The sequence below is a fragment of the Mastomys coucha genome, unplaced genomic scaffold, assembly GCF_008632895.1.
Source record: "Mastomys coucha isolate ucsf_1 unplaced genomic scaffold, UCSF_Mcou_1 pScaffold4, whole genome shotgun sequence".
Lineage (NCBI taxonomy): Eukaryota > Metazoa > Chordata > Mammalia > Rodentia > Muridae > Mastomys > Mastomys coucha.
In genome coordinates this window covers 46777785-46792160 of record NW_022196910.1, presented here as the reverse complement: position 1 = coordinate 46792160, position 14376 = coordinate 46777785, and the positions used below count along the sequence as shown (strand labels likewise).

Below are 14376 nucleotides of genomic sequence, written 5' to 3'. Positions count from 1 at the left end.
ACAATAGGACTGTCCCTACCTTCCACATTCTGGAACACACACAATAGGACTGTCCCTGCCTTCCACATTCTGGAACACAATAGGACTGTCCCTACCTTCCACATTCTGGAACACAATAGGACTGTCCCTGCCTTCCACATCCTGGAACACAATAGGACTGTCCCTACCTTCCACATTCTGGAACACAATAGGACTGTCCCTACCTTCCACATCCTGGAACACAATAGGACTGTCCCTACCTTCCACATTCTGGAACACACACAATAGGACTGTCCCTGCCTTCCACATCCTGGAACACAATAGGACTGTCCCTGCCTTCCACATCCTGGAACACAATAGGACTGTCCCTGCCTTCCACATCCTGGAACACAATAGGACTGTCCCTGCCTTCCACATCCTGGAACACAATAGGACTGTCCCTGCCTTCCACATCCTGGAACACAATAGGACTGTCCCTGCCTTCCACATTCTGGCCCTCTTTCCTATCACAGCCAAGACCTGCCCTTTGTTGCATTGCTATTGTTGTTGTTGTTATCATTAATTATATACTAGAAATTGAAACCAGAATTTTACATGGAACAAGGCAATGTTCTGAGACTGAACTAGCTCTCCAGTCCAAAAACTGACTTACAAGCTAATTTTATAATCCAACAAATGTCCGCTGGTCATTTAATACCCTAAGTAAGCACAGGTGCCAATCTCCAAGTACTGAACTGAGCTGTGTATGAAAAAAGAGAAAGCAGAAGTAGAGATGTAGTTAAAGAAAGAAGGTTGACATGACAGGAATATTTCTACCAAACGGGGCTGTGTAAAACCCAGGTAAAGTAGTTTCATATTTATAAAATTAATAAAATTAAGTAAGACTGAACCAGTCCAAAATTTCCTTGTAGTCAGCCTGAAAACCCATTCATTAGACATTCATTGGGGTTAGTAACCAACATCAAACGCACCACTGAGCCTTAGTAACTCAGGCTACTAGATAATCTCATACCATGCATGAGTTTTTAAAAACATTTTAAAAAGTTTTTTTTTCTTTCTTCATTCATTCATTCATTCATTCATTCATTATTTTATGTGCATGTGTGGTCCTATGTAGGTTGGTGTGCACCACTGCATTTGGGTTCCTGAGAAAGCCAGGAAAGAACAAGAGAGGAATGTTGGATCTCCTAGGACTGAAAGAATGGGCAGTTGTGGGCCTTCTGCTGAGTCTGGAAACCCTGGTCTGCTGCATGGGAAGGGAGTGTGTGCTTTTTCCTCTAAGCATCTCTCCAGCTCCATCATGGGTTGAAAAGGAAACCCATTTGGTTTAGTGAGTGACACTAACACCAGTTTATACTGAACCATAGACTAGAAAACTCCACCAAGGCCTGACAAATGATTTGTGGTTTTGCAATCGACCGCACGCAATCTAATTTGATCACAGAGCAATTCAACAATTCTATTTTCTCTCTGAGAAAGTTAGAACTGACCCCCAGGTCTAATCTTTTAGATACTTAAAGGTGAGGGGCATAATAAGCCATCAACAAGCAAGCTGCTAGAAAGCTGTGGCTACAGCTTATTAGGTTTAATTTTACACATGAGCAACCTTGAACACCTAGTATTTGACCTCTAAATGGCCCCAGCTGATCCCAATTACTATCTTTGTGAGAGCACACACACACACACACACACACACACACACACACACACCTCTGTATTTTCTACAAGCCAACACATTAATAAGGCTTTGTTTTCATACTGAAACCCCCATATAAATACCTAACTGTAATCATACTGATATGTTCTGCTAATAATAACTAGCTGTAGTTGTAAGAATATGTTTTTCGCTTTTAATCCCAGCACTTGGGAGGCAGAGGCAGGTGGATTTCTGAGTTTGGGGCCAGCCTGTTCTACAGAGTGAGTTCCAGGACAGCCAGGGCTATACTGAGAAACCCTGTATCAAAAATCCAAAAAATAAAAAAAGAATATGTTTTTCTATTACTGGTTATACTGAAATGCTTAAGAGACATCTTTGTTATTGTTCATAGGATACTCATGAACTGCATAGCTATAGTTTACCCATTGTTATTGACTCTAAGAATTCTCTTCCATGGCATCTTTTGTTGAGTATGGTTGCCTTCCCATTCTGCCAATGAAATAATGCACATCGTCATGTGTATCTTCAGGTGAACCACTACCAAGGCCTAAGTATGTGTGTTACTGCATAAACTCACAGTCAAGAACTAAGTTTCAAGGCAACAGTATTAAAAAGTAAGGTGTTGGGGTTGATGAAAGGGGATTACATCATTAGAGTGCACCCCTCATGAATCGGGTAAGTGTCTTTCTAAAGGAAGCCCCAAAGAACTGCCTTGACCTTTCTCCCAGCAAATTGTCCAAGTGAGCACAAAGATGGTGCCTATAAGGAATTGACCCTTGTCTGATTCCAGGCTGGCTGGGATCTTGATCTTGGATTTTTAGCCTCACAAGTAAAAACTAAGTCCCTGCCCTTTACAAGATGCACAGTCGATGGGATTTGGTTATTACAACTCATATGGGCTCAAAAGACCAAACATATGGTGAACTGTATAAATTAGACTAGGCGGGGCTTTAAAGGGGACAGATAAATGCAAGTAGTTGCTATGGTTTCCTTATCTGCTCTGATCACTTTCTCCCAGATTCAGGGAAGAGTGACGAAGAACTTGTTAGTTGGCTTGTTGCAAAATCCCACTCTCTTAGCCACAGACACCATCATAAAACTCAGTGGATGAGCTATGCAGAAACCAAACTTGAGTGCCAGAGGGAGAGAACAGAATGGATGTGGAACCTAATCTCAGACTATCCTGTGACTTCTTTCATAAATATTTTTTCTACTAAAGTCAATTTGGGTTCTGAATTTCTGTAACTTTTCTCTTACAGAATCTGAACAAGTAGTGGCCAGTCTGTTGAAACTTTATGGCCTTTGAGTTACCGTGGTGGAACAATGACCATTTATTATAGATAAAGCAGGCATTCTTATGGTTACTCAACGATTTTCACCTCCTCATGTTCCCACCACGGTACTACCCCATTCTCCTGAGTACAGGCTAAACTGTGTGACTCTTCAAAAGAAGAAAAGGCAGGAAGAATGGAGAGCTACTTCCATGACTACTATTGAAAACAATCTTGTCTCTTCTACCCTTTCTAGCTCTTTCTGGCTCTGAGAGAAGCCTGCTGCTTAAAAGAGAGGGAATAGGAGGAGAAAAAAAAAACCTGTTGTCTGCATCCAGTTGCCATAAAGAATCCAAGGCCTACTTGCAGTCATCTAAGTGTACTTGTACAGAGACCTCTACCTGGCCCAGTCTCTGGATCAAAGCAACAGGTACAATCTACATGTTGTTTGTTAGCTGAAGAAAGAGCAGGAGCCCAAGGAACAAATTAACCTCACCCAAATTCTTGGTGCACAGAAACTATGAGAAAAGAAATTTTTGTTATTTGAAGCTGCTAAGTATGTTGATTTTTTTTAAATTTCTTTTTGTTTAAAGATTTCTTTTTTCTGTTTTTTTTTGAGATAAATATTTCTTTTCATATATTTTGATCATGTCCTTTTCCCTTCCCCCAACTCTTCCCAGATCCTCCACACACCCCTACTAACCAAGCTCATGTTTTCTCTCTCAAATAAGAAAGATGGAAATCAAAATTAGCAAAACTGACAAGAAGACAAACAAACAAAACAAAACAAAATTAAAAGCCCACATAAAAAAGCATGGGGTGTGGTTTGTATTGTCAGGCATGGGATCTGCCCTGGGGGAGGGCTGGTTGATAGACCCAGGAAAACTCCATTGAAGAACACTGACTCTCCATTTCCCCATAGGTGGTGTTGTTTTGTCAGGGTTTCTATTTCTGCACAAACATAATGACCAAAAAACAACTTGGGGAGGAAAGGGTTTGTTCAGCTTACTTCCACATGGCTGTTCATCACCAGAGGAAGTCAGGACTGGAACTCAAGCAGGACAGGAAGCAGGAGCTGATGCAGAGGCCATGGAGTGATGTTCCTTACTGGCTTGCCTTTTTCTGGCTTGCTCAGCCTGCTCTCTTATAGAACCCAAGACTTCCAGCCCAGGGATGGCACCACCCACAAGGGGCCCTACCCCCTTGATCACTAATTGAGAAAATGCCCCACAGCTGGATCTCATGAAGGCACTTTCCCAACTGAAACTTCCTTCTCTGTGATAACTCCAGCCTGTGTCAAGTTGACACACAAAACAGCCAGTACAGATGTCCACTGCAAATAGCTTCTCGTATAGGGTTGAGAGCTTGTGTCCACTGCCCCTTCCCAGGGCTGAAATTTTCATCTGCCTTGAAATTGTTCAGATCTTGGGCATGCTGCCATAGTCTATGTGGATCAGCCCCGCTATGTCTGCAAGATGCAGTTTCCTTGGCCTCCTGTGGCTCTTCTACTCTTTCCTCCTCCCCTTCCACAATCCACAACCCTTGAGGAGAGGACTTTGATAAAGACATCCCAAAAGATGCTGCTAGCCTCAAGTAGGTTAACAATAAAAAGCTCACCCTCTGACCCTTGAGGAGAGGTCCTCAGATGATGCCACATTTATTTATAAGACTTTCAAATTCAACTGGAATTCCCCATATCATTCTATTTAGACCCAAACATATGTTGTTGAAGTTGGGTAAGTAGGATACTTTAAAAGAAAGATTGGGGGTTGAAATTCCATTCCACTTAGACCAACCTCCTTTTTTTTTTTTTTACAAACATACATATACTGAGTCCTCACAATGTTTCAAGCACAAGTGAACATAGATAACAATCACTTGTTGCTTGTGGCTTGAACCCCACTCAGTGGAAGCTGGTGCCTCAGAATGGGCTCATCTTTCTCATCAGCTGTGAGGCTCAAGATGCTCCATTTAACTTTCCAAAACTTTGGCATTCCCATCTACAAAACTATCAATGATAGCAGCTGGTTGATTAATTTTTAAGACTATTAGTTATGCTACCAAAGGAAAATATATATTAAAGCATTGTCACATTCTAAAATCAAAACCATGTTACTGCAGTGCTCATTACGGAACCTATACTATTCAGGCTTCACAGACAGTGCTAGAAAGGAGGCCATAATGCATTTGCTCTTTACTAGCTTATAGGGGAAGGTTTTTAATACCTATTTAAAATGTCCTGAAATTTGAAATCACTAACCTAAGGTAACTGTTTCCACTGTGTCTTTTAAAACCTGCAGAATGGGTTCTCTGAATATAAATGAGCCACTTACACATCTGTCTGAACTCATTCTTTGTGAGACAGTCTTGGCTATTTATAGAAAAGGTGAGTTAAGATCACATGGACAGGGCAATTCTAAGCATCTTGGTCAATTAATAATGTTTGAAAATAGCACAAGCCATGCTCTGGGAAAAGTGGATTTTCCTTGACTATTATGTTTAAACAGTGTTGAAAGCCCCTATGTAGAATCAATTAAATGTTCTCATTGGATCTACTGCCCCCTCTATTGCCTCCTGCAATATTCTTGGTGAATCATTGAGTTAACATTTCATGATCACTGAAAACACTTTATTTTTCATATTTTCAATATGTCACTGTACTTTAACTCAATATTCTAGTCCAAATAGCAGATCTCTTAATAAAAATACACAAGTAAGACTAATTAACTTCCTTTTAGGGTAAAGATATCAACAATAAACTACTAAGGATGAAACAATCCATTATTGTTGAATTCCAGGCACCAGGCTAATATTTCCAGCTATGCAGGTCCTTGAGTCTCAAGTTGCTCACTTTGCTTTTAATGAACAAGGTCAAAATAATGAATCAAACTCTAACAGCATACTTTACACCTCAGGAAAAAAAATTGCCTCAAGGCATTGCAAACTGCTAAGTATCTTTTCAGTAGGTCTAAATATTAATAGACACATCAAAGTTGAGGATAGATTTATCCCTTGGAATCAAGTTCTGTTCTAGTTGTCTACATTTTGGTGTGGTATAAAATTATAATTAAAACATTTCTTAGGCTCTAACTCTGGGCTAGCTGGGTACAAAGGGAATACAAAGTACAAAGTAGATAAAGTAGACACACTTAATAGGAAAAAAATAGAAGATGTAGGGGGTGAGAAATAAATCCTTCAGTCCTAGTTTGTCCAACGTCAGGCAATGCCTTCCACTTCAAAAGATGGGACCGAGGGGTGGAAGAAACACGTTTAGATTGTAGATAAAGTTGTTAGTTTCATTTGGAATAAACTGAGATCTGAGATGCTGGAGCATCTAGAAGACAAAAACATAGAATTTGAGCTCAACTGTGGCATAAAAACTGAAAAGAAGAAAATGAGATTGGACAAGGAGAGTTTATTGAGCAAGAATCCAGATAGAATCTGAATTTTAGAACAGCAAAGAAAGTTAATGTGAAAGAAGCCTCAAGACTAAAGGTGATCAGAGGAGAAAAGAATCATGAAGTGGGTAAGCCACAGATGCAAGACTAAGGACCAGAGTGAAGCATCATCTTCAATTGGTATAGCAAAATGAAAGAAGTCAAGGAAGTCTTAAATACCACTAAACTTAAAACCAGATCACACTGGTGATCTTTGCTAGAAGATTTTTGATGGAATGGTAGGTATGGGATACAGAGAGTCACAAGCCAACATTCAATTATGTAAATATTAACTAGGAACCATTTTGAATGTTGGAGATTAAAGAGTAGAAGCCATGCATTTGAAATATCAAGAAAATGAGATGGGTAAAAGTAGGAAATATGAATAAATAGAACCCAGAAATATATCTTCAGTTGAGAATGTGTGGAACAACAGGAGGAGAAGAGAGTTGCAGTTTTGGAAAGAGAATGACTTAGAGTGGAAATAAAAACAAATGATTGATGAGTAGGTTGAAAGTCCAGCTAAGACTGGAACCTCTAAGCTTGTAATGTAGCCAACTGCCATAGTTAAAGAGGTTTTTCCTTCCAACAATGTCAGGAGCACAAATGAAGGTGTGAGACCACAGATGGTCTACTGGAGCTAAGAGTGAACGCTGCCAAATCTGGGAGGCTGAAGTTTCAAAAGAGGGAAACAGTTGAGGGGCCTGGTGTTATCAGGGAAGCAGATATCTAAACAAAGAAGTCATGAGCATTCTGACAAGTAGATATAGGACTGGTGAGGTTGGAGGGGATCTAGTCAAGTTAACATTGATGGCTAATGGTCAGAAAAATGTGGGAAAATAAAGGGTGTGAAGGAAAGAACCAAATGGAATGGAGACACTAGTTAGTGTCTTTACAAAAGAACTGACTTTCCAAAGAAAGGAGAGAGACATGATGTTAAATATTCCAAGTCATACCAAATAATGTTATATCTGAAAGTAAGAAAGCACTATCGTACTAATAAAGTATGACAAGTTTGATAACTTGTGAAACATTCAACCTTAAGAAGGAAAAGCAGGATCATAAAACAAAGAACCTTCCAAATGTAGAAAATTGTATAGCTAAGTGACCGGGACCATTGGAATACTCTACAAAGGCATTTGGGAAAAAAACAAGATCAGCCTGCATAGTACAACTGATGTATAATGACACAAACATCCCTTGATCAGTGTTGTTAAGGGTTGGAATAATATTCACTCAAAATACTTAGGACTCCTGTGAATAATTTCATTCCACTTGAGAAATATGTCCCAGCAGTAAACTTGATATGTGGGCGTTTATCCTGCTTTTGGGTAGGAAGAATATGACTCATGTGTAACTTAGTAACTGGGAAGATGAATGAAGGAAAATAGCTTCTATGTAGTTTTCCCATTCTCATGATAGCTAAGATTTGTGACCACTAAGTCAGTCTCAGGAATACTTCTTTTATGTCATGGTGTCATTATTGTTCATACAGATGCAAAGGTCATTCAATATTTCATTTTTAATAATTGAGTGTTGGGTCTCACTGATACAAAGCACATTCCTGTTTTGATGCTCATGTGACCACATGTTTTAGATTTCTTGGTTCTTGGTTCTGTGTTGCTAGAGGAATGTACACAAAGCTCAGTCAAGGTTTCTACCCCAGTACTAATGAATTGATCATATTGATGATAAGTGCCAATCTCCACCAAATGTGTTGTGAATGAGAGACATCAGTTCTCAATTTCTATCTTGAGATTAAATAACAACAGGGGTCATATAAACATTGCATGCAAATAGTCCTACACAAAGCACAACCTAACTTGAGATAAATGAAAGAACAAGACTGCGTAAAAGGATGACATTGTCACAAAATGACTCTGACTAACAGCAGTTGCTTGTGCTGCCTCTTATGTTTTCAGACACATGAGATTATTTCTGAGCTGACTTGGAGCTCCATAACTAGTGGTTTGAGGCTACAAGCATGAAGGAGCCTTTGAACAATGCCTCGGGGGAGGAAGGGAAAGGGCTCTGTGGTTAGGAGTTGTGGAAGGGTGGAAGGAGACACTGCTATTAAAGCAGTGTAAATGGAGGGCTTACTCTCTTTGAGTCAGAGCAACACTTTCTAAACCCTGTAGTCATTCTGCTGTGTAAACTGTTACTGTCTGAAGTAAATAACATAAGTTTCTGTATAGGGGAGGAGCATGAATGTGTGCGTCCATCTCTACAGTTTTGTGGTAAGAGTTAACAACTAATGGCAGAGGTGCTGTCCTTGGTGCTGAAGTTTGAAAAATGGCAGTGTCACAAGAAAGGTGTGTGGGGGGGTTGTGGGGTGATGTGAGGGAGGTGTATGTGCATTCACAAAACAATGTAGTAAGTGCAGTGTACTTACACAATCACGTGTGTAAGTGTCAAATCTATCCCTTAGGAGAGAGAGCCCTGTGTAGGGAACTTCACCTGTGGGCCACTCCTGAAGCCATGAGGTAGAAATGGAGGGTGAGGAGGTTACAAATGCTTCAGGATTATACCCTTAACTGCTTCCTTGGGACTGTTCCTAGCTCACTGTGTAATCCTGCACCATGTCTTCTCTTGAAATCTAAAAACAAAATCACTCAGTAATCTCTATGTTGTTGGGGTTAACTGTAAAATCAGAGGGCTGGACCAGAGGTCCCATATTTCATGATTCTAATATTTCTTTCATTATCTGCATAATGGTCCTAAGAACATCTACCTTAAAAGCTTTGAGAATTTTTATAATAAAAGTGGTATTTTGTCCTATAAGTCATAAAAGTTCCACATAGGTGGATAAAACTAGCCATAAACAGTATTTCTCTGGTGCTATGAACTCCCCAACACAAATCCATACCGAAGAAATTTACCACCAGCTTCTTAGTACCTAAATATCTCACCCCAACTTTGGGCAGCTGTCCACACAAAATGATTCCAATTACAGGCAGGGTAAAGTATAGATTTATGTATTTTCAAAGTCTCATGATCACAGCCATTTTAAAAAGACACTCACTGAATTCATTTATTTGCATGCAGATCAGTTTACTGTTTACAAAAATATGGCTTAGCCAAAAGTAGAATCATTTGTAGCAATCTTGATTGAAGCTTTGTCCACCTGCATCCATTTTTGGAGGATCACCAACACTGCACTTTGGCTTCACATTCTACACTGGCAGTATGTGACATGAGTCACTCTTGATGATGCACTGGCTTCATCTGATATGGGTCTTGTTTTATCTCAAAGGCAGAACTTCACAAATCAAGTGCTATTTCCTATGCTTGAAAATTTATGAACCACATACCATGGCCAACAGAAACACACCATGAAAGCACAAGGCCAGCTCAGCAGCAGAGACACCTGTTTTCCCAAAACATGGCCATGATGCTGAAATTGGCCATACATTTTAAGTTCCTTGCTTAGATGCATCTCATGAAAAACAGTTTAGATGATCATCAGAAAAGAAAATGTTTTTTATCTTATGTTGGATACATTTTGAAATAGTAAAGATGAATCATATTTAACAAACATTGAGAAAATAATTAATATCCCAGTAAACAACAGGTTTCTCTACTTAAACCTATTGCTAGAGATGTAATCAACAATGGTCAGGCAAGCATGAGGATAAATTCCCCACTAGCACAGAGGACTGTGGTAGAGTTAGGTATGAACACATAGTCTTTACAACCAGGCTTTGAGTCTGGAAACAAGCATTGCCAGAGTATGCATTCTTTTCTTTCTTTTTTCTTTTTTTTTTTGTTTTTTGTTTTGTTTTGTTTTGTTTTTGTTTTGTTTTTTTGAGACAGGGTTTCTCTGTATAGCTCTGGCTGTCCTGGAACTCACTCTGTAGACCAGACTGGCCTCGAACTCAGAAATCCACTTGCCTCTCCTCCCAAGTGCTAGTATTAAAGGCATGCACCACCATGAGTAGGAAGGAGTTTGATATATGCAATTGATATAAAAACAAACACTAAAGCAATCACAAACATCAGAATTCTCTGATTTTGTGGCAAGGGCAGTTTTTGCCTGAGCACTGGGGTTATTGGTGTAAAGAATTCAAGTCTCAGTTTTATGACATCATTGTCTAGGTGGAGTCAACCATGTTCTCATTCTTGACAAGCACAGCTCTACTTTGTGACCCTAATGTTGTAATGTTGGGCAAACAGAAGGTTTCCATTCATGACTGACAACTACAGAATTACTTTTTCAGCAAGGCAAATGTTTTGTCTAGTAACTCAGGTCCCCTTTGGCCACTTTGTTTTTCCCATTAGTGAACTCGTTTAGAGGCATGTGTGATCAACCCTCACTTTGAATTTATTTTTTCCCATTCTTACTCTATAATTCCTAGAAAGAAATGCACTCTCAATTTCAAAACACTGAGCTTACAAATAAACATTTAGAAAACAATCCATTCAGAAAGCAAATGAAGTATGGCTGGAAATGAATACATATACTTCTAACCTCCCCAGCCTCCTCTCAACTCTTGACCAAGACATCTGGTCTCCTCAGCATCAGCTCCACATCCTTTTCTCAGAGAGGGACAACTCTACCTAAGATATACTTTCTCACTACTATACAGTATCCTTAGTGTGCTTGCAATTTTAAGTGTGACATACCATACGAGGGTAAGTGCCAAAATTTCTAGGTATAGGTGGTGGTGTGCTGAGTCTCAAAAGAGTTCTCATTTTGGAGCATTTTGGCTTAGGAAGCTAGGGATAGTCAACCTATATCTGCCAGAGGAATAGAGATGACTGAATGATTTCCACAAACTCAATGCTCCTGTCCCCTGTCAGTGCCAAGAATTGAAACCGTGCCTTAAATGTCAAAGGCTAATATTCCATTGCTCCTCTAGTGTATATATGTGCCACACCTCCAGTCCAGTTCTCCTGTTCTTGGAAAGATCAGAAATAAAGAATCAGGTATGAAATCTAATTTCAACCCCAATGGAACACAGACATCAGAATTGTGAGCTCAAGACAACACTGCATGTTGTAGAAAGTTCAAGGCAAGCTTGCTTGAGTTACAACACATTGAGACATATGGCCAAATAGCAACAACAAAAATCAAGAGCTAAGAATGCAGTTCACTGATAAAGCACTTGCCTAGCGTCTACAAACCATAGTCCCAGCATGGAAGAGAAAGAGGAGGAGAAAAATATGCATTTCTTATTTATGCTATATAAATATGACTTTATGAATGGATTTGTCCTTAACTTAATAATACTGTAACATCAGTTTAAGGAATTTCTACAACATACACCAGCATAGGTTTAGTATTTAAAATGAACCTAAGTTTTATTTTTATTCATCTGTAGACCCAATAACTGATATTCAGTTTTAATCAACAGACTCCAATAACTGGGCTCTGTGGCTAGATGCTTCAGAGGAGTCTTTTGACTTTGAGATTACATAATACTTGGGATAGCAGAACAGAATTCTGTCACTTCGATTGCAGATCCAAAATCACTGGTGCAATGGAGTCTCCACCCACACCCCAACTTCAGAGTAGATTATGTGGTGAGGGTTGTGTGGGGTACTGGTGTGATGTGATTTCTTCTAAGCAGGATTCCTCTCTTAAAGGAAACTGGGGAAAAGGAATGAATGGGAAACAGAAGATTGGCTAAATGAAAATGTCATCTGCCTAAATATGCCCCCTTGATAGCCTCTCTGTGCAGCTATACACGGGTTGTGGGCAGGCCCATGAGACACAGGCTACTGACTAGACTCATCAGTCATTCCATGCCCCTGGGTCTTCAGTGTCCTGCAGCAGGAGCAGTGTGTTATTGGACAAATGAGACACTAAGAAGTATAAAGACCCTGATTGTTCACCTAAAGTCACAGTTACACAGACCCATTATGGTTTCCATCTTTATATAGAAAGCAGAACTTTCATGAAAACCATATGGTTTTGTTTTGTTTTGTTTTGTTTTCATTTCTGGTACTTATTGCTATTAAATGAAAACAAATAATCACATTTTCAAAGAAAAAAAAAGTTCAACACTACTGGATTAGAATTAGCCAATACAAGCTTTGCTTCTTGGTCTAATCCTTTCTCCCTCCAGGAACTCTGGGCAGTTTGGGTGGCCATGGAGAAGTTACGTTTTCCCTCTAGTACTCATGTTTGCCATTTCGCTCTCCCTGCCCCTACAGGTGGTTCCACCGTGCATCATGACATCGGTTACATTTATAAATTTCCAAGGGGCAAACCATTGTCCTGGACCCAGTCTGCTTTGTGTGCCTGTTCCTAAGCCAATCCACATAGGATGAACAGTGCATATCGTAATCACAACAGATCTGATCAACCAATAAGGACAGAACTAAAGCAGAAACAGAAGTACTTTAAATACAAAGACTGCTCTTTTCCGAAAGAGAAAAAATTCTTTCAAGGAAGATAAACAAGTGCCCAGTGTTCCATGCAGACAGAGAGCATTAAAGTGTGCTTTTCATTAAACAACTGAAAAACTTGGTTGTCTTTTAGTAGTAAACATGAAAGGAAGAAAGGAAAGGAATGGAAAGCTTAAAAAAAATAAAGCCACATGGGATGTGAGCCCAGTATGAAGATCTTTTGAGTTTGTAGAGCTAAGGCAAACATAGCATTGAAGGAGCACCTCCATATAGCACGTGCTCCGGGCGTGAAAGGAGAATGTAAGCAGAGGGAGACACAGTCTCAGAGTGTGTTACACTCATTATGGTCTACAGCTATTTGGGTCAAGACAAAGACTCTGAACTTGTAAAGTGTTATTGACTACGCCAGGGACCCATCCTGTAACCTGCACCTATTTAGAAGAAGCATAGGCTCCCACAGTGCTCAGTCTTTGTCCAGGATCAATGCTCACAGTGGAAAATTTTCACAGAAGCTACCTTCCTCATGGTGAGGTGTTAAGGAAGAATTTTCTATATCAGACAGCAGACCTTATCAAAAGAAGTCCAAACTAGTCCTGAGTCTATTATTCTCAGGGAAACTGTGCTAGCATGAGTGTCCCACAGACATATTCAATGACCAAACAGTTGTGTTTGCAAGCCTCGGGACAGGTGGGAAGTAATACGGAAAGGAGGGTTTGAGTCACTGATAATCAGTCATCAATATCACCTATAAATAAAACATATTGATTGATAATTTTAAATTAACAACTAAGATGACTCAGAATTAAAAGGATAAACAATTTGTCATGGAAACTATCTACCTCATACATGGGTAAACCAGAGAAGCTACTGGAGAGCCAAACCTTACACACAGGGTAATAGATAGGAGGAGACCCAGTAAAGGAATATACCACCTAATCTCAATTTTGTGACGACCACACAATTAGTTGGGACTACGCAAATCATTTTGTTTATGGGGCATTTTAGTTATTTATCATCTAAGAAATACACAAGTCAGACAACATAGATTCTAAAGTACCTTCGAGTCTACTAGTCCTTTAAATTATTTCATATAGAAAAAACATAGAGCTCAGGATGATAAAGCTGGTAATATAAAATACCCAACAAATGGAATATGCCAGCCAATCAATTTTCAACCAAACAAATGCACTGAGGATGGAAAGCAATTCTTTCAAAAGAAAAACAAAGAGGGTGGTAATAAAGCAAGCAAAATGCCTCTTCCTAACCAAGCCTGTCTCTTTATAATTGTTTTTCTGAATCCGCAGAGACTTCTTGAGTCAAACCAGGTATGACTAAGGCTCAGGTCATCCAGGATCTCACATCCAAGGCCTGTCAGTTTCATGAACACAGTTCTTAGTATAGAAACAAATGTCTTCAGCACATCAGCGCTGGGGGAGTGAGGATGGCTAAGCTCCTCTTGCCTCTTCTCTCCCCCCTCACTTCTCTTCATTCTTCCCCCAAGGGCCAAGGATCCAAGCACACTACATGCTCAGCTCCTACCCAACGTACAGAAGAGGCTGCCATCTGTCCAAAGGATATGTTAACATCATCCACTATGTCTGTCTGGCACATTGATCAAGAGAGGGAGGGGGAAGGGGGAGAGGGAGGGAGTGGGAGAGGGAAGGAGACAGAGGGGGAGGGA

The 14376-nt window shown here is 39.9% G+C and overlaps 1 protein-coding gene and 1 long non-coding RNA gene across 9 annotated transcripts in view; one reads left to right on the top strand and one right to left on the bottom strand.

Annotated features, from left to right (window-relative positions):
* The window catches only part of Grip1 (glutamate receptor interacting protein 1), a 648195-nt gene that overhangs the window by 374812 nt on the left and 259007 nt on the right, over positions 1-14376 (bottom strand). The window lies entirely within an intron of this gene.
* Positions 3175-12806, top strand: LOC116075878. Its single transcript, XR_004112754.1, has 2 exons — positions 3175-3337; positions 12501-12806. It is a non-coding gene; the product is annotated as an uncharacterized LOC116075878 (long non-coding RNA).